This window comes from Moschus berezovskii, chromosome 21 (assembly GCF_049115385.1).
Source record: "Moschus berezovskii isolate FMDL1 chromosome 21, NW_MosBer_1.0, whole genome shotgun sequence".
NCBI lineage: Eukaryota > Metazoa > Chordata > Mammalia > Artiodactyla > Moschidae > Moschus > Moschus berezovskii.
This window is the reverse complement of record NC_142480.1, coordinates 71,036,007-71,061,887: the sequence shown is the minus strand read 5'-3', so window position 1 is coordinate 71,061,887 and position 25,881 is coordinate 71,036,007.

The following is a 25,881-nucleotide window of genomic DNA, read 5'->3' as shown; positions in this document are numbered from 1 at the left end:
CAACACAAAAGGGGACCTGACTTCCCTGAAAAAACCCGAGAGAGATGTTGAGGTTCACGTTGCAACACGAGAAGTACTCCCAGCTTCCCGCCGTAACTCGAGAACCACCACAAAATTATTCCGTCAATGCGAGATGAGGAAATTTTGCACTGCAGAATCTCAACAGAAATCCCACATTCCCACTTGACAGGCAAAAGTGTACTTGGCACCCTTGATACGACTCAGAAAGTTTCCTGACAGCTGTCACCATTGGAGAGGAGAAGACACTTCATGGACTCAACTCGAGAAGAGGCCAATTCCCATTTATCGGCTCGGGAGCAATCCCGAAGTTCCCCTTTCAACACAAAAGGGGACCTGACTTCCCGAAAGCAACCTGAGCGAGTTCCATAGGTACCAATCGCAACTCGAGAAGTACCTGCAGCTTCCCCCCGCAACTCGTGAAACACCAAAAAATTAACCTTTCAATGTGAGAAGAGGAATATTTCCGCTGCAGAATCTCAAGAGATATCCCACATTCCCGCTTGAAAGGCAAAAGGGTACTAGAGACCCTTTATGTTGCTCAGAAACTTCCCTCACACTGTCCTCACAATTGGAGAGGAGTACACACTTTATGGACTCAACTCGAGAAGAGGGCCTATTCCCATTTAAGGGTTCGAAAGTAATCCGGAAGTTCCCCTTCAAACACAAAGGGGACCTGACTTCCCTGAATAAACCCGAGCGAGTTCCCGAGGTCCCAGACGCAACTCGAGAAGTATCCCCAGCTTCCCACCGCAACTCGAGAAACACAACAAAATTATCCCCTCAATGAGAGGTGAGGAAATTTTGCGCTGCAGAATCCCGAAAGAAATCCCACATTCCCTGTGAAAGGCAAAAGGGTACTTGACAACCTAAATGCTACTCAGAAAATTCCCTCACACAGCCATCCCCATTGAGAGGAGAACACACTTTTTGGACTCAACTCGAGAAGAGGTCCTATTCCCATTTAATGGCTCAAGTAATTCGGAAATTCCCCGGCCAACACAAAAGGGAAACTGATTTCCCTGAAGCAACCAAGGCGAGTTCCTTAGGTACCCGTCACAACTTGAGAAGTACTCGCAGCCTCCGGCCCCAACTCAAGAAACCCACAAAAATATTCCCTCAATGCGAGATGAGGAAATTTTGCGCTGCAGAATCTGAAGACAAATCCCACCACGCGCTTGAAAGGCAAAATGGTACTTGACAACCTCAGAAAGTTTCCAAACATCCAACCCATTGAAGAGAAGAACGCTCTTTATGGACTCAAATCGAGAAGAGGCCGTATTCCCATTTAAGACCTTGATAGTAATCCGGAAGTTTCCCTTCCAACACAAAAGGAGACCTGAATTCCCTGAAGAAACCTGATCGAGATACTGAGGTCACCTTCCCAAATGGAGAAGTACCCCCAGCTTCCGGCCGCAGCTCGAGAAAAACCACAAAATTATTCCCTCAATGTGAGATGAGGAAATTCTGCACTGCAGAATCTCAAGAGAAATCCCACATTCCCCCTTTAAAGGCAAAAGGGTACTTGACACCCTTAATGCTACTCAGAAATTTCCCTCATATAGCCGTTACCATTGGAGAGGAAAAGACACTTTATGGACCACCAAGAACAGAGGTCCTATTCCCATTTAATGGCTGGAGAGTAATCAGTAAGTTCCCTTTCCAACACAAAAGGGGACCTGACTTCCGTGAAGCAACCCGAGCAAGTTCCTGAGATCTACGTCGCAACTTGAGATGTACCCCCAGGTACCCGACGCAACTCGAGAAACACTACAAAATTATCTCTTCAATGCGAGATGAGGAAATTTTGCGCTGCAGAATCTCAAGAGAAATCCCACATTCCCTCTTGAAAGGCAAAAGTGTACTTGACACGATTTATGTGACTCAGAAAGTTCCACAAACAGCCATCCCCATTGGAGAGGAGAACAAACGTTATGGACTTAACTTGAGAAGAGGCCCTATTGCCATTTAACGGCGCGAGAGTAATCCCGAAGTTCTCATTCCAAAACAAAAAGGGGTTCTGAATTCCCTGAAGAACCACGAGGAAGTTCCTTTATTCCCCGTTGCAACTCAAAAAGGACCCCCAGCTTCTGCCAAAACTCGAGAAACACCACAAAATTATCCCCTCAATGCGAGATGAGGAAATTTTCTGCTGCAGAATCTCAAAAGAAATCCCACATTCCTGCTTGAGTGAAAAAGGGTACTTGACACAGTTTATGCGACTCAGAAAGTTCCCTCACACAGCCGTCACCATTGGAGAGGAGAAGATACTTTTTGGACTCAACTCGAGAAGAGGTCCTATTCCCATTTAATGGCTCGAGAGTAATTCGGAAGTTCCCATTCCAACACAAAAGGGGACCTGACTTCCCTGGAGAAAGCCGAGCGAGTTCCTTAGGTCCCCGTCGCAACTCGAGAAGTACCCCCAGCCTATGGCCCCAACTCGAGAAACACGACAAAATTATTCCCTCAATGCGAGATGAGGAAAATGGGCGCTGCAGAATCTCAAGAGAAATCCCACATTCCCACTTGAAAGGCAAAAGTTTACTTGACATGCTTCATGAGACTCAGAAAGTTCCCTCACACAGCCATCCCCATTGGAGGGAGAACACCGTTTATGGACGCAACTCGAGAAGAGAACCTATTCCCAATTAATGGCTCGAGAGTAATCCCGAAGTACTCCTCTCCAACACAAAATGGGACCTGACTTCCATGAAGCAACCCGAGCGAGTTCCTAAAGTCACAGTCGAAACTCGAGAAGTACCCCCAGGTTCCCGTGTAAACTCGATAAATACCACAAAAAATATCCCCTCAAAGCGAGATGAAGAAATTTTGCTCGACAGAATCTCAAGAGATACCCCACTTTCCCGCTTGAAAAGCAAAAGGATACTTGACACCCTTCAAGCGACTCAGAAAGTTCCCTCACATAGCCGTTACCATTGGAGAGGAGAAGACAATTTATGGACTCAACACGAGCAATGGCCCTATTCCAATTTAATGGCTGGAGAGTAATCAGTAAGTTCCCATTCCAACACAAAATGGGACCTAATTTCCCTGAAGCAACCCGAGCGAGTTCCAGAGGTCTACGTCACAACTTGAGATGTACACCTAGTTTCCCGACGCAACTCGAGAAACACCACAAAATTATCCCCTCAATGCGAGATAAGGAAATTCTGTGCTGCAGAATCTCAAGAGAAATCCCACTTTCCCGCTTGAAAAGCAAAAGGATACTTGACACTCTTTATGCGACTCAAAAAGTTCCCTCACATAGCCGTTACCATTGGAGAGGAGTAGACACTTTATGGACTCAAAACGAACAGAGGTCCTATACCCATTTAATGGCTGGAGAGAAATCAGGAAGTTCTCATTCCAACACAAAAGGGGACCTGACTTCCCTGAAGCAACCCGAGCGAGTTCCAGAGGTCTACGTCGCAACTTGAGATGTACCCCCAGCTTCCCGCCGCAACTAGAGAAACACCAAAAAATTATCCCCTCAATTGGAGATGAGGAAATTTTGTGCTGCAGAATCTCAAGAGAAATCCCACATTCCCGCTTGAAAGGCAAAAGGTTACTTGACAACCTTTATGTGACTCAGAAAGTTCCCTCACACCACTGTCCCCATTGGAGAGGAGAACACACTTTATGGACTCAACTCGAGAAGAGGCCCTATTCCCATTTAGCGGCTCGGGAAAAATCCCGAAGTTTCCCTTCCAACAAAAAAAGGGGTCCTGAATTCCCTGAAGCAACCCGACGAAGTTCCTGTATTCCGCGTTGCAACACGAGAAGTACCCCTAGCTTCCCGCCAAAACTCAAGAAAAAATAAATATCCCCTCACTGCGAGATGAGGAAATTTTGCGATGCAGAATCTGAAGAGAAATCCCACATTCCCGCTTGAAAGAAAAAGGGTACTTGACACACTTTATGCGACTCAGGAATTTCCCTCATAGCAGTCCCAATTGGAGAGGAGAAGACATTTTATGGATTCAACACGCAAAGAGGTCCTATTCCCATTTAATTGCTGGAAAGTAATCAGTAAGTTCCCATTCTAACACAAAAGGGGATCTGACTTCTCTGAAGCAAAACGAGCGAGTTCCTGAGGTCTAGGTCACAAATTTAGATGAACCCCTAGCTTCCCACCACAACTCGAGAAACACCACAAAATTATCCCGTCATGAGAGATGAGTAAATTTTGCGCTGCAGAATCTCAAGAGAAAAACCACATTCACTCTTGAAAGGCAAAAGGGTACTTGACACCCTTTATGCGACTCAGAAAATTCCCTAACATCCGTACCCTTTGGAGAGAAGAACACACTTTAATGACTTAACTCGAGAAGAGGCCATATTCCAATTTAACGGCTTGAGAGTAATCCGCAAGTTCCCTTTCCAACAAAAAAGGGGACCTGACTTCCCTGAAGCAACCCGAGCGAGTTCCTGAGGTCCCCGTCACAACTCAAGAAGTATCCCCAGCTTCCCACCGCAACTAGAGAAACAAAACAAAATTATCCCCTCAATGAGAGATGAGGAAAATGTGCGCTGCAGAATCTCAAGAGAAATCCCACATTCCCGCTTGAAAGGCAAAAGTTACTTGACACCCTTTTTGCGACTCAGAAAGTTCCCTCACACAGCGTCCCCATTGAAAAGGAGAACACACTTTATTCACTCAACTCGAGAAGAGGCCCTATTCCCATTTAACGGCTCGAGAGTAATCCCGAAGTTCCCCTTCCAACACAGAGGGGAACTGACTTCCCTGAAACAACCCGAGCTGGTTCCTGAGGTCCCGTCACAACTTGAGAAGTACCCCTAGCTTCCCGCCGAAATTCGAGAAACACCAGAAAAATATCCCCTAAATGTGAGATGAGGATATTTTGCACTGCAGAATCTCAAGAGACAGCCCACATTCCCGCTTGAAAGGCAAAAGGGAACTTGACACCTTTCATGCCACTCAGAAGGTTCCCTCACACAGCCGTCACCATTGGAGAGGAGAACACACTTTATGGACTCAATAGAAAAGAGGCACTATTCCCATTTAACGTCAGGACAGTAATCACGAAGTGCCCCTTCCAACACAAAAAGGGACCCGACTTCTCTGAAACAACCCGAGCAAATTCCTCTGGTCCTAGTCGACTTGAGAAGTACCTACAGCGTCCCGCCTCAACTCGAGAAACACCCCAAAATTATCCCCTCAATGCGAGATGAGGATATTTGCACTCCAGAATCTCAAGAAAAATCCCACATTCCCACTTGAAAGACAAAAGGGTACTTGACAACCTTTATGCGACACAGAAAGTTCCCTAACAGATATCCACATTGGATAGGAGAACACACTTTGTGGCCTCAATTCGAGAAGAGGCCCTATTCCCGTTTAAAGGCTCAAGAGTAATCCCGAAGTTCGCCTTACAGCACAAAAGGGGACCTGACTTCCCTGAAGCAACCCGAGCGAGGTCCTGACGTCCCCGTCGCAACTCGGAAAGTACAACAAGCTTCCCATCGCAACTCGAGACACACCACAAAGTTCAGTTCAGTTCAGTTCAGTCGCTCAGTCGTGTCCGACTCCCCGGGACCCCATGAATCACAGCACGCCAGGCCTCCCTGTCCATCACCAGCTCCCGGAGTACACTCAAACTCATGACCACAGAGTCTGTGATGCCATCCAGCCATCTCATTCTCTGTCGTCCCCTTCCCCTCCCGCCCCCAACCTTTGCCAGCATCAGGGTCTTTTCCAGTGAGTCAACTCGTCGCATGAGGTGGCCAACATATTGCAGTTTCAGCTTAAGCATCAGTCCTTCCAATGAACACCCATGATTGATATCATTTTTGTGCTGCAGTATCTCAACAGAAAGCCCACATTCCACTTTCAAAGGCAAAAGTGTACTTGACACCCTTTATGCACCTCAGAAAATTCCCTAACATCCGTCCCTATTTTAGAGGAGAACACACTTTATGGACTCAACTGGAGAAGAGGCCCTATTCCGATTTAATGGCTCGAGAGTAATCCGGAAGTTCCCCTTCCAACACAAAAGGGGACCTGACTTCACTGAAGCAACCCGAGCGAGTTCCTGAGGGCCCCGTCAAAACTCGAGAAATACCCTCAGCTTCCCGCCGCAACTCGAGAAACACCACAAAATTATCCCCTCAATAGGAGATGATGAAATTTTTCACTGTAGAAATACAAGAGAAATCCCACTTTCTCGGTTGAAACACAAAAGGGTACATGACACCATTTATGCGACTCAGGAAGTTCCCTAATATATGTCCCCCTTGTAGAGGAGAACACTCTTTATGGACTCAACTCGAGAAGAGGCCCTATTCCAATTTAACGGATCGTGAGTAGTCATGAAGTTCCCCTTCCAACACAAGGGGACCTGAGTTCCCCGAAGCAACCCGAGGAAGTTCCTGTATTCCCCGTTGCACCTCGAAAAGGACCCCCAGCTTCTGCCAAAACTCGAGAAACAACACAAAATTATCCCCTTATTGTCAGTTGAGGAAATTTTGCGCTGCAGAATCTCAAGAGAAATCCCACATTCCCGCTTGAATGAAAAAGGGCACTTGACACAGTTTATGCGACCCAGAAAGTTCCCTAATAGCCATCCCAATTGGAGAGGAGAAGACACTTTATGGACTCAACACGCTCAGAGGCCCTATTCCCATTTAATGGCTGGAGAGTAATCATAAGTTTCCATTCCAACACGAAAAGGGACCTGACTTCCCTGAAGCAACCCGAGTGAGTGCCTGAGGTCTATGTCGCAACTTGAGATGTAGCCCCAGTTTCCTGACGCAACTCAAGAAACACTACAAAATTATCCCCTCAATGCGAGATAAGGAAATTCTGCGCTGCAGAATCTCAAGAGAAATCCCACATTCCCCTTGAAAGGCAAAAGGGTACTTGACACCCTTAATGCTATGCAGAAATTTCCCTCACACAGCCGTCACCATTGGAGAGGAGAACACACTTTATGGACTCAACTCAACAAGAGGCCCTATTCCCATTTAAGGACTCGAGAGTAATCCCGAAGTTCCCCTTCCTTCAAAAAAGAGGAACTTACTTCCCTTAAGCAACCCAAGTGAGTTCCTGAGATCCCCTTCTCAACTCGAGAAGTACCCCTAGCTTCCAGCCGAAACTCGAGAAACACAAATAAATTATCCCATCAATGTAAGATGAGGAAATGTTACGCTGCAGAATCTCAAGAGAAATCCCACATTCCCTCTATAAAGGCAAAAGTGTACTTGATACCATTTATGCGTCTCAGAAAGTTCCCACAAACAGCCGTCCCCATTGGAGAGGAGAACACACTTTATGGACTCAACTCGAGAAGAGGCCGAATTCCCATTTAACGGCTTGAGAGTAATACGGAAGTTCCCCTTCCAACACAAACGGGGACCTGAATTCCCTGAAGCTACCCAATCAAATTCCTGAGGTCCCTGTTGCAAGTCAAGAAATTCCCCCATCTTCCAGCCGCAACTCGAGAAACACCACAAAATTATCTCCTCAATGCGAGATGAGGAAATTTTGCGCTGCAGAGACTCAAGAGAAATCCCACATTCCATGTGAAAGGCAAAAGGGAACTTGGCAACCTTCATGCGACTCAGAAATTTCCCTCACACAGCTGTCGTCTGGGAAAGGAGAACACAATTTTTGGACTCACCTCGAGAAGAGGTCCTGTTCCCATTTAAAGGCTCGAGAGTAACCCGGAAGTTCCCCTTCCAACACAAAAGGGGACCTGACTTCCTGAAGCAACCCAAACGAGTTCCCTAGGTCTATGTCGCAACTTGTGATGTACCCCCAGCTTCCCGTGGAAACTCGATAAACACCAAATAAATATACCCTCAATGCCAGAGGAGTAAATTTTGCGCTGCAGTATTCAAGAGAAATCCCACATTCCCGCTTGAAAGGTAAAAGTGTTCTTGACACCCTTTATCCGACTCAGAAAGTTCCCTAACAGCCGTTCCCATTGGAGAGGAGAAAACACTTTATGGACTCAACTCGAGTAAAGGCCCTATTACCATTTAACGGCTCGAGAGAAATCCGGAAGATCCCCTTCCAACACAAAATGGGACCTGACTTCCCTGAAGCAACCCGAACGAGTTCCTGAGGTCCCCATCACAACTCGAAAAACACCCCTGCCTCCCGGCGGAACTCGAGTAACATCACAAAATTATCCCCTCAATGAGAGATGAGGAAATTTTGCGCTGCAGAATCTCAAGAGAAATCCCACATTCCGGCTTGAATGAAAAAGGGTACTTGACACACTTTATGCGACTCAGAAAGTTCCCTAATAGCCCTCCCAATTGGAGAGGTTAAGACACTTTCTCGACTCAACAGGCGCAGAAGCCCTATTCCCATTTAATGGCTGGAGAGTAATCAGTAAGTTCCCATTCCAACAAAAAAGGGGACCTGACTTCCCTGAGGCAAACCAAGCGAGTTCCTGAGGTCTACGTCTCAACTTGAGATGTACCCCCAGCTTCTCAACGTAACTCGAGAAACACCGCAAAATTATCCCCTCAATGCGAGATGAGGAAATTTTGCGCTGCAGATTCTCAAGAGAATTCGCACAACACTCTTGAAAGGCAAAATGGTACTTGACACCCTTTATGCGACTCAGAAATTTTCCTAACATCCGTCCCCATTGGAGAGAAGAACACACTTTATGTACTCAACTCAGAAGAGGCCCTATTCCCATTTCACGGCTCGAGACTAATACGGAAGTTCCCCTTCCAACACAAAAGGGGTCCTGAATTCCCTGATGCTACTCGATCGAGTTCCTGAGGTCCCCATCGCAACTGGAGAAGTACCCCCACCTTTCGACTGCAACTGTAGAAAGACCACAAAATTATTTCCTCAATGCGAGTTGAGGAAATTCTGCGCTGCAGAAACTCAAGAGAAATCCCACATTCCCCCATGAAAGGCAAAAGGGAACTTGACACCCTTCATGCGAAGCAGAAATTTATCTCACACAGCCGTCCTTATTGGAGAGGAGAACACATTTAATGGACTCAACTCGAGAAAAGGACCTATTCGCATTTAATGGCTCGAGATTAATCCGGAAGTTCCCCTTCCAACACAAAAGGGGAACTCACTTTCCTGAAGCAACCCAAGCGAGTACCTTTGGTCCCAGTCGCAACTTGAGAAGTACCACAAGCCTCCGGCCCCAACTAGATAAACACCACAAAATTATCCCCTCAATGCGAGATGAGGAAATTTTGCGCTGCAAATTCTCAAGAGAAATGCCACATTCCCGTTTGAAAGGAAATGGTTACTTGACACCCTTTATGTGACTCAGAAAGTTCCCTCACACAGCCATCCCCATTGGAGAGGAGAACACACTTTATGGCCTCAGCTCAAGAAGAGGCCCTATTCCCATTTAAGGGCTGGAGAGTAATCCCGAAGTTCCCCTTCCTTCACAAAAGAGGAACTTACTTCACTTAAGCAACCTGAGCGAGTTCCTGAGATCCCCTTCTCAACTCGAGAAGTACCCGCAGCGTCCCGCCGCAACTAGAGAAACACAAAAAAATTATCCCCTCAATGTGAGATGAGGAAATTTTGTGCTGCAGAATCTCAAGAGAAATCCCACATTTCCGCTTGAATGGCAAAAGGGTACTTGACACCCTTTATGCGATTCAGAAAGTTCCCTAACATCCGTTCCCATTGGAGAGGAAAACACACTTTATGGACTCAACTCGAGAAGAGGACCTATTCCCATTTAATGGCTCGAGAGTAATCCTGAAGTTCCCCTTCCTTCACAAAAGGGGAACTGACTTCCCTGAGGCCACCCGAGCACGTTCCTGAGGTCTCCGTGGCAACTCGACAAGTACACCCAGTTTCTCGCTGAATCTGGAGAGACACAACAAAATTGTCCCCTCAATGGGAGATGAGGAAATTTTGCCTTGCAGAATCTCAAGAGAAATCCCACATTCCCTGTAAAAAAGGCAAAAGGGTACTTGACACCCTTTATGCGACTAAGAAATTTCCCCCAAAGAGCCTTCCCCATTGGAGAGGAAAACACGTTTTTTGGACTCAACTCGAGTAGAGGCCCTATTCCTATTTAACGGCTCGAGAGTAATGCAGAAGTTCCCCTTCCAACACAAAGGGGACCTGACTTCCCTGAAGCAACCCTAGTGAGTTCCTGAGTTTCCCAACGCGACTCGAGAAGTACCCCCAGATTCCTGCCGCAACTCAAGAAACACCACAAAATTATCCCCTCATTTCAGATGAGGAAATTTTTCGCTGCAGAATCTCAAGATAAAACCCACATTCACGTTTGAAAGGCAAAAGTGTACTTGACACCCTTTATGCGACTCAGAGAGTTCCCTCAAACAGCTTTCCCCTTGGAGAGTAGAACACACATTTTTGACTCAACTCGAGAAGAGGCCCTATTCCCATTTAACGGCTCGAGAGTAATCCGGAAGTTCCCCTTCCAACACAAAAGGGGACCTGACTTCCCTGAAGAAACCTGAGCGAGTTCCTTAGATCCCCAGCGCAACTCGAGAAGTAACCCCAGCTTTTCATTGAAACTAGAGAAAAACCACTAGAAAATATCCCCTCAATGCGAGAAGAGGAAATTTTGCACCACAGACTCTCAAGAGAAATCCCACATTCCCGCTTGAAAGGCGAAAGGTACTTGACAACCTTTATGCCACTCAGAAAGGTCCCTCACCTAGACTTCCCTTTACAGAGGAGAACACACTTTATGTACTCAATTCGTGAAGAGGCCCTATTCCAATTTAACAGCTCGAGAGTAATCCGGAAGTTCCCCTTCCAGCAAAAAAGGGGACCTGATTTCCAAGAAGCAAACCAAACGAGTTCCTGAGTTCCCCGTCGCAAATGGACAAGTACCACAGCTTCCTGCCTCAAATCGAGAAACACCGCAAAATTATCCCCACAATGCGACATGAGGTAATTTTGCGCTGCAGAATCTCAAGAGAAATCCCACATTCCCGATTTAAAGGCAAAAGGGTACTTGACACATCTTATGCCAATCAGAATGTTTCCTAACATCCATCCCCATTGGAGAGGAAAACACACTTTATGGACACAGCTCGAGAAGAGGCCCTATTCCCATTAAAGGCCTCGAGAGTAATCCGGAAGTTTGCCTTCCAGCACAGAAGGGGACCTGACTTCCCTGAAGTAACTCGAGTGAGTTCCTGAGGTCCTTGTTGCAATTTGAGAAGTACCCCCAGCTTCCCGCCGTAATTAGAGAAACACCATAATATTACCCCTCAATGCGTCATGAGGAAATTTTGCGCTCCAAAATCTCGAGAGAAATGCCACATTCACACTTGAAAGAGAAAAAGGGTGCTTGACTCCCTTTAGGCGACTCAGAAGTGTCCCTAATATACATACTCAGTGGAGAGGAGAACACACTTTATGAACTCAAATACAGAAGATGCAATATTCCCATTTAACGGCTCGAGAGTAATCCGGAAGGTCCCCTTCCAACACAAAAGGGGACTTGACTTCCCTGAAGCAACCCGAGCACTTTTCTGAGGTCCCAGTCACAACTAGAGAAGTATCCACTGCTTCCGGCCTCAACTCGCGAAACACCACAGAATTATCCCGTCAATGCGAGATGAGGTAATTTTGCACTGCAGAATCTGAAAAGAAAGCCCACATTCCCTTTTGAAAGGCAAAAGGGTACTTGACACACTTTATGCCACTCAGAAAGTTTCCTAACATCTGTCCCCATTGGAGAGGAGAACACACTTTATGGACTCAACTCAAGAAGAGTCCCTATTCCCATTAAAGGGCTCGAGAGTAATCCGGAAGTTCCCCTTCCACCACAAAAGTGGACCTGACCTCCCTGAAGTAAATCGAGTGAGGTTCTGAGGTACCCGTCACAACTCGAAAAGTAGATCCAGCTTCCCACCGCAATTCGAGAAACACCACAAAATTATCCCCTCAATGCGAGATGAGCAAATTATGCGCTGCAGAATCTAAATAGAAATCCCACATTCCCTCTTGAAAGGCAAAACGGTACTTGACTCCCATTTGGCGACTCAGAATGGTCCCTAACCTCCGTCCTTATTGGAGAGAGAACACACTTTAAGGACTCAAATCAAGAAGAGGCAATATTCCCATTTAACGGCTCGAGAGTAATCCAGAAATTCCCCTCCCAACACAAAAGAGGAGCTGACTTCCCTGAAGTAACTCGAGTGAGTCCCTGTGGTCCCCGTCGCACCTCGAGAACCACCCCCAGCTTTCCGCCGCAATTCGAGAAACACCACAAAATTATCCCCTCAATGCGAGATGAGGTAATTTTGCGCTGCAGAATCTCAAGAGAAATCCCACTTTCCCGCTTGACAGGCAAAAGTGTACTTGACAGTCTTTATGCCACTCAGAAAGTTCCCTAACATCCGTCCCCATTGGAGAGGAGAAAACACTTTATGGACTCAACTCGAGAAGAGACCCTATTCCCATTAAAGGGCTCGAGAGTAATCCCGAAGTTCCCCTTCCAGCACAAAAGGGGACCTGACTTCCCTGAAGTAACTCGACTGAGTTCCTGCGGTCCCCATCACAACTCGAGAAGTACCTCCAGCTTCACGCCACAATTTGAGAAACAGCATAAAATTATAACCTCAATGCAAGATGAGGAAATTTTGCACTGGAAAATCTCAAGAGAAATCCCACATTCCCGCTTGAAAGGCAAAAGTGTACTTGACACACTTTATGCCACTCAGAAAGTTCCCTAACATCTGTCCTCAGTGGAGAGAGAACACACTTTATGGACTCAAATCGAGAAGAGGAAATAATCACATTTTATGACTGGAGAGCAATCCAGAAGTTCCCCTTCCAGCACAAAAGGGGACATGACTTCCCTGAAGTAACTCGAGTGAGTTCCTGAGGTCCCCTTCACACCTCGAGAACTACCCCAAGCTTCCCGCCGCATTTGGAGAAACACCACAAAATTATCCCCTCAATGTGAGATGAGGTAAATTTGGGTGGCAGAATCTCAAGAGAAATCCCACATTCCCACTTGAAAGGCAAAAGGGTATTTGACACACTTTATGCCCCTCAGAAAGTTCCCTCACATCCGTCCCCTTTGGAGAGGACAACACACTTTAGGGACTCAACTCGAGAAGAGGCCCTATTCCCATTAAAGGGATCGAGAGTAAATTGGAAGTTACCCTTCCACCAAAAAAGGGGACCTGACCTCCCTGAAGTAATTGGAGTGAGTTCCTGAGGTACCCGTCGCAAATCGTGAAATACCCCCAAATTCCCGCCGCAATTCGAGAAATACCACAAAATTATCCCCTCAATGGGAGATGAGGAAATTTTACGCTGCACAATGTCAAGAGAAATCCCACATTCACGCTTGAAAGGCAAAAGGGTACTTGACTCCTTTTAGGCGACTCAGAATGATCCCTAAAACCATCCTCATTGGAGAGAAGAACACAATTTATGGAGTCAAATCGAGAAGAGGCAATATTCTGATTTAACGGTTCGAGAGTAAATCAGAAGTTCCCCTTTCAACATAAAAGTGGTCTTCACTTCCCTGAAGAAACCGGAGGGACTTCCTGAGGTCCCCATCACAACTCAAGAAGTACCCCCTGCTTCCCGGCACAACACGAGAAACGCCACAAAATTATCCCCTCAATGCGACATGAGGAAATTTTGCGGTGCAGAATCTAAAAAGAAATCGCACATTCCTGCTTGAAAGGCAAAAGTGCACTTGACTCCCTTTTGGCGACTCAGAATGGTCCCTAAAATCTGTCCACAGTGGAGAGAGAACACACTTTACCGACTCAAATCGAGAAGAGGCAATATTCCTATTTAACGGCTCGAGAGTAATCAGGAAGTTTCCCTTTCAACAAAAAAGGGGACTTGAATTCCCTGAAGAAACCGGAGCGAGTTCCTCAGGTCCCCGTCGCAACTCAAGAAGTACCCCCTGCTTCCCGCCGCAACTCGAGAAACACCACAAAATTATCTCCTCAATGCGAGATGAGGTAATTTTGCGCTGCGGAATCTCAATGAAATCCCACATTCCCGCTTGAAAGGCAAAAGTGTAATTGAAACACTTCATTCCACTCAGAATTTTCCCTAATATCTGTCCCCATTGGAGAGGAGAAAACACTTTATGGACTCAACTTGAGAAGAGGCCCTATTCCCATTAAAGGACTCGAGAGTAATCCGGAAGTTCCCCATCCAGCAAAAAAGGGGACCTGTCTTCCCTGAAGTAACTCGAGTGAGTTACTGAGGTCCCCGTTGCAGCTAGAAAAGTATCCCCAGCTCATCGCCGCAATAAGAAACAGCATAAAATTATAACCTCAATGCGAGATGAGGAAATTTTGCACTGGAGAATCTCAAGAGAAATCCCACATTCCCGCTTGAAAGGCAAAAGGGTACTTGACACATTTTATGCCACTCAGAAAGTTCCCTAACATCCGTCCTCAGTGGAGAGAGAACACACTTTATGGACTCAAATTGAGAAGAGGCAATATTCCCATTTAAAGGCTGGAGAGCAATCCGGAAGTTCCCCTTACAGCACAAAAAGGGACATGACTTCCCTGAAGTAACTTGAGTGAGTTCCTTAAGTCCCCATCGCACCTCGAGAACTACGCCAAGCTTCCCGCCACATTTGGAGAAACACCACAAAATTATCCCCTCAATGTGAGATGAGGTAATTTTAGGTGGCAGAATCTCAAGAGAAATCCCACATTCCCGCTTGAAAGGTAAAAGGGTACTTGACACACTTTATGCCCCTCAGAAAGTTCCCTCACCTCCGTCCCCATTGGAGAGGACAACACACTTTATGGACTCAACTCGATAAGTTGCCCTATTCCCATTAAAAAGCTCGAGAGTAATCCGGAAGTTCTTCCAGCACAAAAGGGGAACTGACTTCCCTGAAGTAACTCGAGTTAGTTCCTGAGGTCCCCGTGGCACCTCGAGAACTACGCCAAGCTTCCCGCTGCATTTGAAGAAACACCACAAAATTATCCCCTAAATGCGAGATGAGGAAATTTAGCACTGGATAATCTCAAAAGAAATCCCACATTCCCGCTTGAAAGGCAAAAGGGTACTTGACTCCCTTTAGGCGACTCAGAATGGTCCCTAACATCCGTCCTCATTGGAGAGAGAACACACACTATGGACTAAAATCGAGAAGAGGCAATAATCCCATTTAACGGCTCTAGAGTAATCCGGAAGTTCCCCTTCCAGCAAAAAAGGGGACCTGACTTCCCTGAAGTAACACGAATGAGTTCCTGAGGTCCCTGTCGCACCTCGAGAACTACCCCCAGCTTCCCACCGCAATTCGAGAAACAGCACAAAATTATTCCCTCAATGCGAGATGAGGTAATTTTGCGCTGTAGAATCTCAATGAAATCCCTCATTCTCGCTTGAAAGGAAAAAGTGTACTTGACACACGTCATGCCACTCAGAATTTTCCCTAACATCCGTCCCCATTGGAGAGAAAACACTTCATGGACTCAACTCGAGAAGAGGCCCTATTCCCATTAAAGGGCTCAAGAGTAATCAGGTAGTTCCCCTTCCAGCATAAAAGGGGACCTGATTTCCATGAAGCAACCCGAGCGATTTCCTGACATCCTCATCGCAACTGGTGAAGTACCCTCTGCTTCCCGCCCCAACTTGAGAAACACAGCAAAATTATTCCCTCAATGCGAGATGAGGTAAATTTGCACTGCAGAATCTCAAGAGAAATCCCACATTCCCACTTGAAAGGCAACAGGGTAGTTGACACACTTTATGCCACTCAGAAAGTTTCCTAACATCTGTCACCATTGGAGAGGACAACACACTTTATGGACTCAACTCGAGAAGAGGCCCTATTCCCATTAAAGGGCTCAAGAGTAATCAGAAAATTCCCCTTCCAGCACAAAAGGGAACCTGACTTCCCTGAAGTAACTCGAATGAATTACTGAGATCCACGTCGCAACTGGAGAAGTACCCTTAGCTTCCCGCCGCCATACGAGAAACACCACAAAATTATCCCCTCAATGCGAGATGAGGAAATTTTGCATTGCAGAATCTCAAGAGAAATACCACATTCCCTCTTGAAAGGCAAAAGGGTACTTGACACCCTTTATTCGACTCAGAACGTTCCCTCACACAACCATCCCCATTGGAGAGGAGAACACACTTTATGGACTCATTCGAGATGTGCCCCTGTTCACATTTAAGGGCTCGAGAAGAAAACGGAAGTTCCCCTTCCAACACCAAAGGGGACCTGACTTCCCTGAAGCAACCCGAGCGAGTTCCTGAGGTCCCCATAGCAACTCGAGAAGTACCCCCAGCTTCCCGCCGCAAATCGAGAAACACCACAAAATTATCCCCTCCATGCGAGATGAGGACATTTTGCCATACAGAATCTCAAGAGAAATACCACATTCCCTCTTGAAAGACAAAAAGGTACTTGACACCCTTTATTCGACTCAGAAAGTTCCCTCACACAGCTGTCCCCGTTGGAGAGGAGAGCACACTTTATGGACTCAATTCGAGATGAGTCCCTGTTCACATTTAAGGGCTCACGAGGAAAACGGAAGTTCCCTTTCCAACACAAAAGGGGACCTGACTTCTCTGAAGCAACCCGAGCGAGTTCCTGAGGTCCCCCTCGCAACTCGAGAAGTACGCCAGCTTTCGGCCGCAAACTCGAGAAACACCACAAAATGATCCCCTCAATGCGAGGTGAGGAAATTTTGTGCTGCATAATCTCAAGAGACATTCCACATTCCCTCTTGAAAGGCAAAAGTGTACTTGACCCCCTTTATGCCAATCAGGAAGTTCCCTCACACAGCCGTTCTCAATGAACAGGGGAACACACTTTATGGACTCAATTCTAGATGAGGCCCTATTCACATTTAACGGCTCGAGAGTAAACCAGGAGTTCTGCTTCCAAGACAAAATGGGAACTGACTTCCCTGAAGCAACCCCAGCGAGTTCCTGAGGTACCCGTTGCAACTCGAGAAGTACCCCCAGCTTCCCGCCGCAACTTGAGAAACACCATAAAATTATCGCCTCAATGCGAGATGAGGACATTTTGCGCTGCAGAATCTCAAGAGAAATATCACAATCCCTCTTGTCAGGCAAAAGGGGACTTGACACCCTTTATGCGACTCAGTAAGTTCCCTCACACAGCCGTCCCCATTGGAGAGGAGAACACACTTTATGAACTCATTTGGAGATGAGGCCCTTTTCCCATTTAACGGCTCGAGAGTAAACCGGAAGTTCCGCTTCCAACACAAAATGGGACCTGACTTCCCTGAAGTAACCCGACCGAGTTACTGAGGTCCCCGTCGCAACTTGAGAGGTACCCCCAGCTTCCCGCCGAAACTCGAGAAACACCACAAATGTATCCCTTCAATTGGAGATGAGGAAATTTTGCGCTGCAGAATCTCTAGAGAAATACCACATTCCCTCTTGAAAGGCAAAAGGGTACTGGACACCCTTTATGCGACTCAGAAATTTCACTAACATCAGTCCCCATTGGAGAGAAGAAAACACTTTATGGACTCAATTTGAGACGAGACCTATTCCCATTTAACTGCTCGAGAGTAAACCAGAAGTTCCCCTTCCAACATCAAAGGGGACCTGAATTCCCTGAAGCAACACGAGGGAGTTCCTGAGGTCCCCGGCGCAACACAAGAATTACCCCAGCTTTCCAAGTAAAACTCGAGAAACACCACAAAATGATCCCCTCAATGCGAGATGAGGAAATTTTGCTCTGCAGAATCTGAAGAGACATTCCACATTCCCTCTTGAAAGGCAAAAGTGTACCTGAACCCCTTTATGCCAATCAGAAAGTTCCCTCACACAGCCCTTCTCAATGGACAGGCAAACACACTTTATGGACTCAATTCGAGATGAGGCCCTATTCCCATTTAATGACTGCAGAGTAAACCGAAGTTCCCCTTCCAACACCAAAGGGTACCTGACATCCCTGAAGCACACCGAGCGAGTTCCTGAGGTCCCCGTTGCAACTCAAGAAATACCCCCAGCTTCCCACCACAACTAGTGAAACACCACAAAATTATACCCTCAATGCGAGATGAGGGCATTTTACGCTGCAGAATCTCAAGAGAAATACCACATTCCCTCTTGAAACGCAAAAGGGTACTTGAAACCCTTTATGGACTCGGAAATTTCACTAACATCAGTCTCCATTCGAGAGAATCACTTTATGGACTCAATTCGAGATGAGCCCCTATTCCCATTTAACGGCTCGAGAGTATACTGGAAGTTCCCCTTCCAACACCAAAGGGGACCTGACTTCCCTGAAGCAACACGAGCGAGTTCCTGAGGTCCCCGTCGCAACTCGAGAAGTACCCCCAACTTCCCGCCGCAGCTCGAGAAACACCACAAATATATCACCTCAATTGGAGTTGAGGAAATTTTGCGCTGCAGAATCTCAAGAGAAATACCACATTCCCTCTTGACAGGCAAAAGGGTACTTGACACCCTTTATGCGACTCAGAAATTTTACAAACATCAATTCCCATTGTCGAGGATAACATAATTTATGGACTCAATTCGAGATGAGCCCCTATTCCCATTTAACGGCTCGAGAGTATACTGGAAGTTCCCCTTCCAACACCAAAGGGGACCTGACTTCCCTGAAGCAACACGAGCGAGTTCCTGAGGTCCCCGTCGCAACTCGAGAAGTACCCCCAACTTCCCGCCGCAGCTCGAGAAACACCACAAATATATCACCTCAATTGGAGTTGAGGAAATTTTGCGCTGCAGAATCTCAAGAGAAATACCACATTCCCTCTTGACAGGCAAAAGGGTACTTGACACCCTTTATGCGACTCAGAAATTTTACAAACATCAATTCCCATTGTCGAGGATAACATAATTTATGGACTCAATTCGAGATGAGCCCCTATTCCCATTTAACGGCTCGAGAGTAAACCGGAAGTGCCCCTTCCAATACCAAAGGGGACCTGACTTCCCTGAAGTAACCCGAACGAGTTCCTGAGGTCTACGTCGCAACTCGAGAAGTACCCCAGCTTCCCGTCGCAAAACGAGAAACACTACAAAATTATCCCCTCAATGCGAGATGAGGAAATTTTGCGCTGCAGAATCTCAAGAGAAATACCACATTCCCTCTTGAAAGGCAAAAGGATACTTAACACCCTTTATGCGACTTAGAAAATTGTCTCCCAGATCCGTCCCCATTGGACAGGAATACACACTTTATGGACTCAATTTCAGATGAGCCCTTATTCCCCTTTAACGCCTCGAGAGTAAACCGGAATTTCCCCTTCCAACACCAAAGGGGAACTGACTTCCCTGAGGTAACCCCAGCGAGTTCCTCAGGTCCCCGTCGCAACTCGAGTAGTACCCCCAGCTTCCAGCCGCAACACGAGAAACACCACAAAATGATCCCCTCAATGCGAGATGAGGAAATTTTGCGATGCAGAATCTCAAGAGAAATCCCACATTCCCGCTTGAAAGGCAAAAGGGTACTTGACACCCTTTATGCGACTCAGAAAGTTCCCTCACACAGCCATCCCTTTGGAGAGGAGAACACACTTTATGGTCTCAATTCGAGATAAGCCGCTGTGCACATTAAAGGGCTCCAGAGGAAACCGGGATTTCCCCTTCCAACACCAAAGGGGACCTGACTTCCCTGAAGCAACCCCAGCGAGTTCCTGAGGTCACCGTCGCAACTCGAGAAGCACCCCCAGCTTCCCGCCGCAACTCGAGAAACACCCCAAAATTATCCCCTCAATGAGAGATGAGGTAATTTTGCGCTGCAGAATCTCAAGAGAAATCCCACATTCCCGCCTGAAAGGCAAACGGGTACTTGACACACTTTATGCCTCTCAGAAAGTTCCCTAACATCCGTCCCCATTGGAGGGGGGAACACCCTTTATGGACTCAACTCGAGAAGAGGCCCTATTCCTATTAAAAGGCTCGAGAGTAATCCGGAAGTTCCCTTTCCATTACAAAAGGGGACCTGGCTTCCCTGAAGTAACTCGAGTGAGTTCCTGAGGTCCCCGTCGCAACTCAAGAAGCAACCGAGCTTCCCAACGCAATTCAAGAAACACCACAAAATTATCCCCTCAATGCGAGATGAGGAAATTCTGTGCTGCAGAATCTCAAGAGAAATCCCACATTCCCTCTTGAAAGGCAAAAGGGTACTTGACACCTTTTATGCGACTCAGAAAGTTCCCCCACACAGCCGTCAACATTGGAGAGGAGAACACACTTTTGGACTCAACTCGAGAATTGGCCCTATTCCCGTATAACGGTTCGAGCATAAACCTGAAGTCCACCTCCAGCACAAGAGGGGACCTGACATCCCTGAAGCAACTCGAGCGAGTTCCTGAAGTCCTGTCACAAATCACTAAATACCCCAGCTTCCCACCACACCTAGAGAAACACCACAGAATTATCCCCTCAACCCGAGATGAGGAAACTTTGTGCTGCAGTGTCTCAAGAGAAATCCCACATTCCCGCTAGAAAGGCAAAAGGATTCTTGAAACACTTTACGCGAATCCGAAAGTTCCCTCAAACTGCCATCCCCATTGGAGAGGAGAACACACTTTATGGACTAAACTCGAGAAGAGGCCCTTTTCCCATTTAATGGCTCGATAGTAATCCCAAAGTTCCCCTTCATTCACAAAAGGGGAACTGATTTCCCTTAACCAACATGAGCGAGTTCCTGAGGTCTCCGTCAGAAGTCGAGAAGTACCCCCTAGCTTCCCACCGCAACTGGAGGAACACCACAAAATTATCCCCTCAATGTGAGATGAGGAAATTTTGCACTGCAGAATCTCACAAGAAATTCCTCATTCCCGCTTCAAAGGGAAAAGTCACACCCTTTATGCGACTCAGAAAGTTGCCTCACACAGCCATACCCATTGGAGAGGAGAACACAGTTTATGGACTCAATTCGAGAAGAGGCCCTGTTCCCATTTAACGGCTCGAGAGTAATCCCGTAGTTACCCTTCGTTCACAAAAGGGGACCGGACTTCCTTGAAGCAAACCCAGCAGGTTCCTGAGGTGCCCATCCCTACTCGAGAAATACCCCCAGTATCCCGCCGCAACTCGAGAAACACCACAAAATTATCCCCTCTATGCGACATGAGGAAATTTTGCGCAGCAGAATCTCAAGAGGAAACCCACATTCGCACTTGAAAGGCTAAACGGTACTTGACACCCTTTATGCGACTCAGAAAGTTCCCCCACACAGCCGTCAACATTGGAGAGGAGAACACACTTTAGGACACAACACGAGAAGAGGCCCTATTCCCACTAAAGGGCTCGCGGGTAATCTGAAAGTTCCCCTTCCAGCACAAAAGGGCAACTGACTTCGCTGAAGTAACTCCAGTGAGTTCCTGAGGTCCCCGTTGCAACTAGAGAAGTACTCCCAGCTTCCCGCCACAATTCGAGAAACACCACAAAATTATCCCCTCAATGCGAGATGAGGAAATTTTGTAAAGCAAAATCTCAAGAGAAAACCCACATTCCCGCTTGAAAGGCAAAAGGGTATTTGACTCCCTTTAGGCGACACAGAATGGTCCCTAACATCCATCCTCAGTGGAGAGGAGAACACACTTTATGGACTCAAATCGAGAAGAGGCAATATTTCCTTTTAACGGCTCGAGAGTATTCAGGAAGTTCGTCTTTCAACACAAAAGGGGACATGACTTCCTTGAAGCAACCCGAGCGAGTTCCTGAGGTCCCCATAGCAACTCGAGTTATACCCCCCTGCTTCCCACCGCAACTCGAGAAACACCACAAAATTATCCCTCAGTGCAATAATGAGGTAATTTTTCGCTGCAGAATCTCAAGAGAAATCCCACATTCCCACTTGAAAGGCAAAAGGGTACTTGACACAATTTATGCAACTCAGAAAGTTCCCTAATATCTGTCCCCAATGGAGAGTACAACACACTTTATGGACTCAAACGAGAAGAGGCCCTATTCCCACTAAAGGGATTCGAGAGTAATCCGGAAGTTCCCCTTCAGGCACAAAAGTGGAACTGACTTCCCTGAAGTAACACGAGTGATTTCCTGAGGTCCCCGTCTCAACTCGAGAATCACCACAAAATTATCCCTTTAATACGGGATGAGGAAATTTGCGCTGCAAAATCTCAAGAGAAATCCCACATTCTCTCCTGAAAGGCAAAAGGGTACTTGACTCCCTTTAGGCGACTCAGAATGGTATCTAACATCTGTCCTCAGTGGAGAGGAGAACACATTTTATTAACTCAAATCGAGAAGAGGCAATATTCCCATTGAGCGGCTCGAGAGTAATCCGGAAGTTCCCCTTCCAACACAAAAGGGGGCTTCTCGTCCCTGAGGCAACCGGAGCGAGAACCTGAGGTCCCCATCGCAACTCAAGAAGTACCCCCTGCTTCCCGCCGCAACTCGAGAAACAAAAAAAATTATCCCCTAAATGCGAGATGAGGTAATTTTGTGCTGCTGAATCTCAAGAGACATCCCACATTCCATCTTGAAAGGCAAAAGGGTACTTGAAACTCTTTTCGCTACTAAGAAAGATCCGTAATATCATTCCCCATTGGAGAGGAGAACACACTATATGGACTCAACACAAGAAGAGGCCCTATTCCCATCACAGGGCTCGAGTGGAATCCGGAAGATACCCTTACAGCACAAAAGGGGACCTGACTTCCCTGAAGTAACTCGAGTGAGTTCCTGAGGTTCCCAACGCAACAGCAGAGGTATCCCCAGCTCCCTGCCATATTCGAGAAACACCACCAAATTATCCCCTCAATGCGAGATGAGGAAATTTTGCGCTGCAGAATCTCAAGAGAAATCCCACATTTACGTTTGAAACGGAAAAGGGTACTTGACACACTTTATGCCACTCAGAAAGTTCCCTAACATCCGTCCTCAGTGGAGACGAGAACACACTTATGGAATCAAATCGAGAAAAGACTATATTCCCGTTTAACAGCTCGAGAGAAATCCAGAATATCCCCTTCCAACAAAAAGAGGGACCTGACTTCCCTGAAGCAACCCGAGCGAGTTCCTCAGGTCCCTGTCGCAACAGGAGAAGAACCCCCAGCTTCCCGCTGTAAGTCGAGAAACACCACAAAATTATCCCCTCAATGTCAGATGAGGAAATTTTGTGCTGCAGTATATCAAGAAAAATTCCACACTGCCGCTTGAAAGGCAAAAGTTTAGTTGACACCCTTTTTGCGACTCAGAAAGTTCCCTCACACAGCCGTCCCCATTGGAGAGGAGAGCACACTTGATGGACTCAAATCGAGAAGATTCCCTATTCCCATTTAATGGCTCGAGAGTAATCCGGAAGTGAACTTCCAACAAAAAAGGGGACCTGCTTTGCCTGAAGCAACCCGAGCGAGTTCGGGTGGACCAGGTCGCAACTCGAGAAGTACACACAGCTTCCCGCAACAACTCGAGAATCACCACAAAATTATCCCCTGAATGTGAGATGAGAAATTTTTGCGCTGCAGAATCTCAAGAGAAATCCTACATTCCCGCTTGAAAAGCAAAAGGTTACTTGACATCCTTTATGCGACTCAGAAATTTCCCGCACACAGACGACACCATAGGAAAGTAGAACACAATTTTTAGACTCAACTGGAGAAGAGGCCCAAATCCCATTTAACGGCTCGAGAGTAATCCCGAAGTTCCCCTTCCAACATAAAAGGGGACCTCACTTCCCTGAAGCAACCTGAGCAAGTTCCTGAGGACCCCGTCGCAACTTGGGAAATACGCAGACCTTCCTGCCTCAACTCGAGAAACACCACAAAATTATCCCCTCAATGCGAGATGAGGAAATTTTGCGCTGCAGAATCTCAAGAGAAAGTCCACATTCCCTCTTGAAAGGCAAAAGGGTACTTGTCACCCTTTATGCGACTCAGAAATTTCACTAACTTCAGTCCCCATTAGAGAGGGGAACTCACTTTATGGACTCAATTAGAGATGAGGCCCTATTTCCATTTAACGGCTCGAGGGTAATCAGGAAGTTCCCCTTCCAACACAAAAGGGGAGCTGATTTCCCTGAAGCAACCCGAGCGAGTTCCTGAGGTCTCCGAGGCAACTCGAGAAGTACCACCAGCTTCCCGCCGCAACTCTTGAAACACCACAAAATTATCCCCTCAATGCGAGATGAGGAAATTTTGCGCTGCAGTATCTGAAGAGATAAACCACATTACCTCTTGAAAGCCAAAAGGGTACTTGACACTCTTTTTGCGACTCAGAAAGTTCCCTCAAAGCCGTCCCCATTGGAAAGGAGAACACACTTTATGGACTCAATTCGAGATGAGGCCCTATTCCCATTTAATGGCTGGAGAGTAAACCGGAAGATTCTCTTCGAACACAAAAGGGGACCTGACTTCCCTGAAGCAACCGGAGCGAGTTCCTGCGGTCCGCGTCCCATCTTGAGTGGTACCCTAATCTTCCTGCCGCAACTCGAGAAACACCACAAAATTTCCCCTCAATGCGAGATGAGGAAATTTTATGCTGCAGAATCTCAAGAGAAATACTACATTCCTGCCTGAAAGGAAAAAGGATTCTTGACATCCTTTAGACGCCTCAGAATCTTCCCGAACATCTGTCATCATTGGAGTGGAGAACACACTTTATGGGCTCAAATCGACAAGAGGCAATATTCCCTTTTAACGGCTCGAGAGTAATCCGGAAGTTCCACTTCCTTCTCAAAAAAGGTCTTGACTTACCTGTAGCGACCGGAGCGAGTTCCTGATGTCCCTGTCGCAACTCGAGAAGTAACCCCTGCCTCTCGCCACAATGCGAGAAACACCACAAAATTATCCCCTCAATGCGAGATGAGGTAATTTTGCGCCTCAGAATCTCAAGATAAATCCCACATTCCCGCTTGAAAGGAAATAGGGTACTTTACACACTATGCCAGCCAGAAAGTTCCCTACCATCCTTCCCCATTTGAGAGAAGAAGACACTTTATGGTCTCCACTCGAGAACAGACCGTATTCCCATTAAAGGCTCGAGAGTAATTTGGAAGTTGCCCTTCCAGCACAAAAGTGGACCTGACTTCTCTGAAGTAACTCGAGTGAGTTCCTCGGTTCCCCATCGCAAATCGAGAAGTACCTCCAGCTTCCCGCTGCAACTCGACGAACAACAAAAATTATTCCCTCAATACAAGATGAGGAAATTTTGCACTGAAGAATCTCAAGAGAAATACCACATTCCAGGTTGAAAGGCAAAAGGGTACTTGACACCCTGTATGCGACTCAGAAATTTCCCAAACACAGACATCCCCATTGGTGAGGAGAACAGACTTTATGGACTCAATTCGAGAAGAGGCCCTGTTCCCATTTAACTGCTCGAGAGTAATCCCGAAGTTACCCTCGTTCACAAAAGGGGACCTGACTTCCCTGAAGCAAACCCAGCAAGTTCCTGAGGTCCCCATCCCTACTCGAGAAATAACCCAAGTATCCCGCCACAACTCGAGAAACACCACAAAATTATCCCCTCAATGCGACATGAGGAAATTTTGCGCAGCAGAATCTCAAGAGGAAACCCACATTCGCACTTGAAAGGCTAAAGGGTACTACTTGACACCCTTTATGCGACTCAGAAAGTTCCCTTACAGCCGTCCCGATTGGAGAGGAGAACATACTTTATGGACTCAACATGGGAAGAGGCCCTATTCCCAATAAAGTGCTCGGGAGTAATCCGCAAGTTCCCCTTCCAGCACAAAAGGGGAACTGACTTCCCTGAAATAACTCGAGTGAGTTCCTGAGGTCCCCGTCGCAACTCGAGAAGTACTCCCAGCTTCCCACCGCAATTCGAGAAACACCACAAAATTATCCCCTCAATGCGAGATGAGGAAATTTTGCACTGCAGAATCTGAAGGGAAAATCCACATTCCCGCTTGAAAGGCAAAAGGATACTTGACTTCCTTTATGGGACTCAGAATGGTCCCTAACATCCAT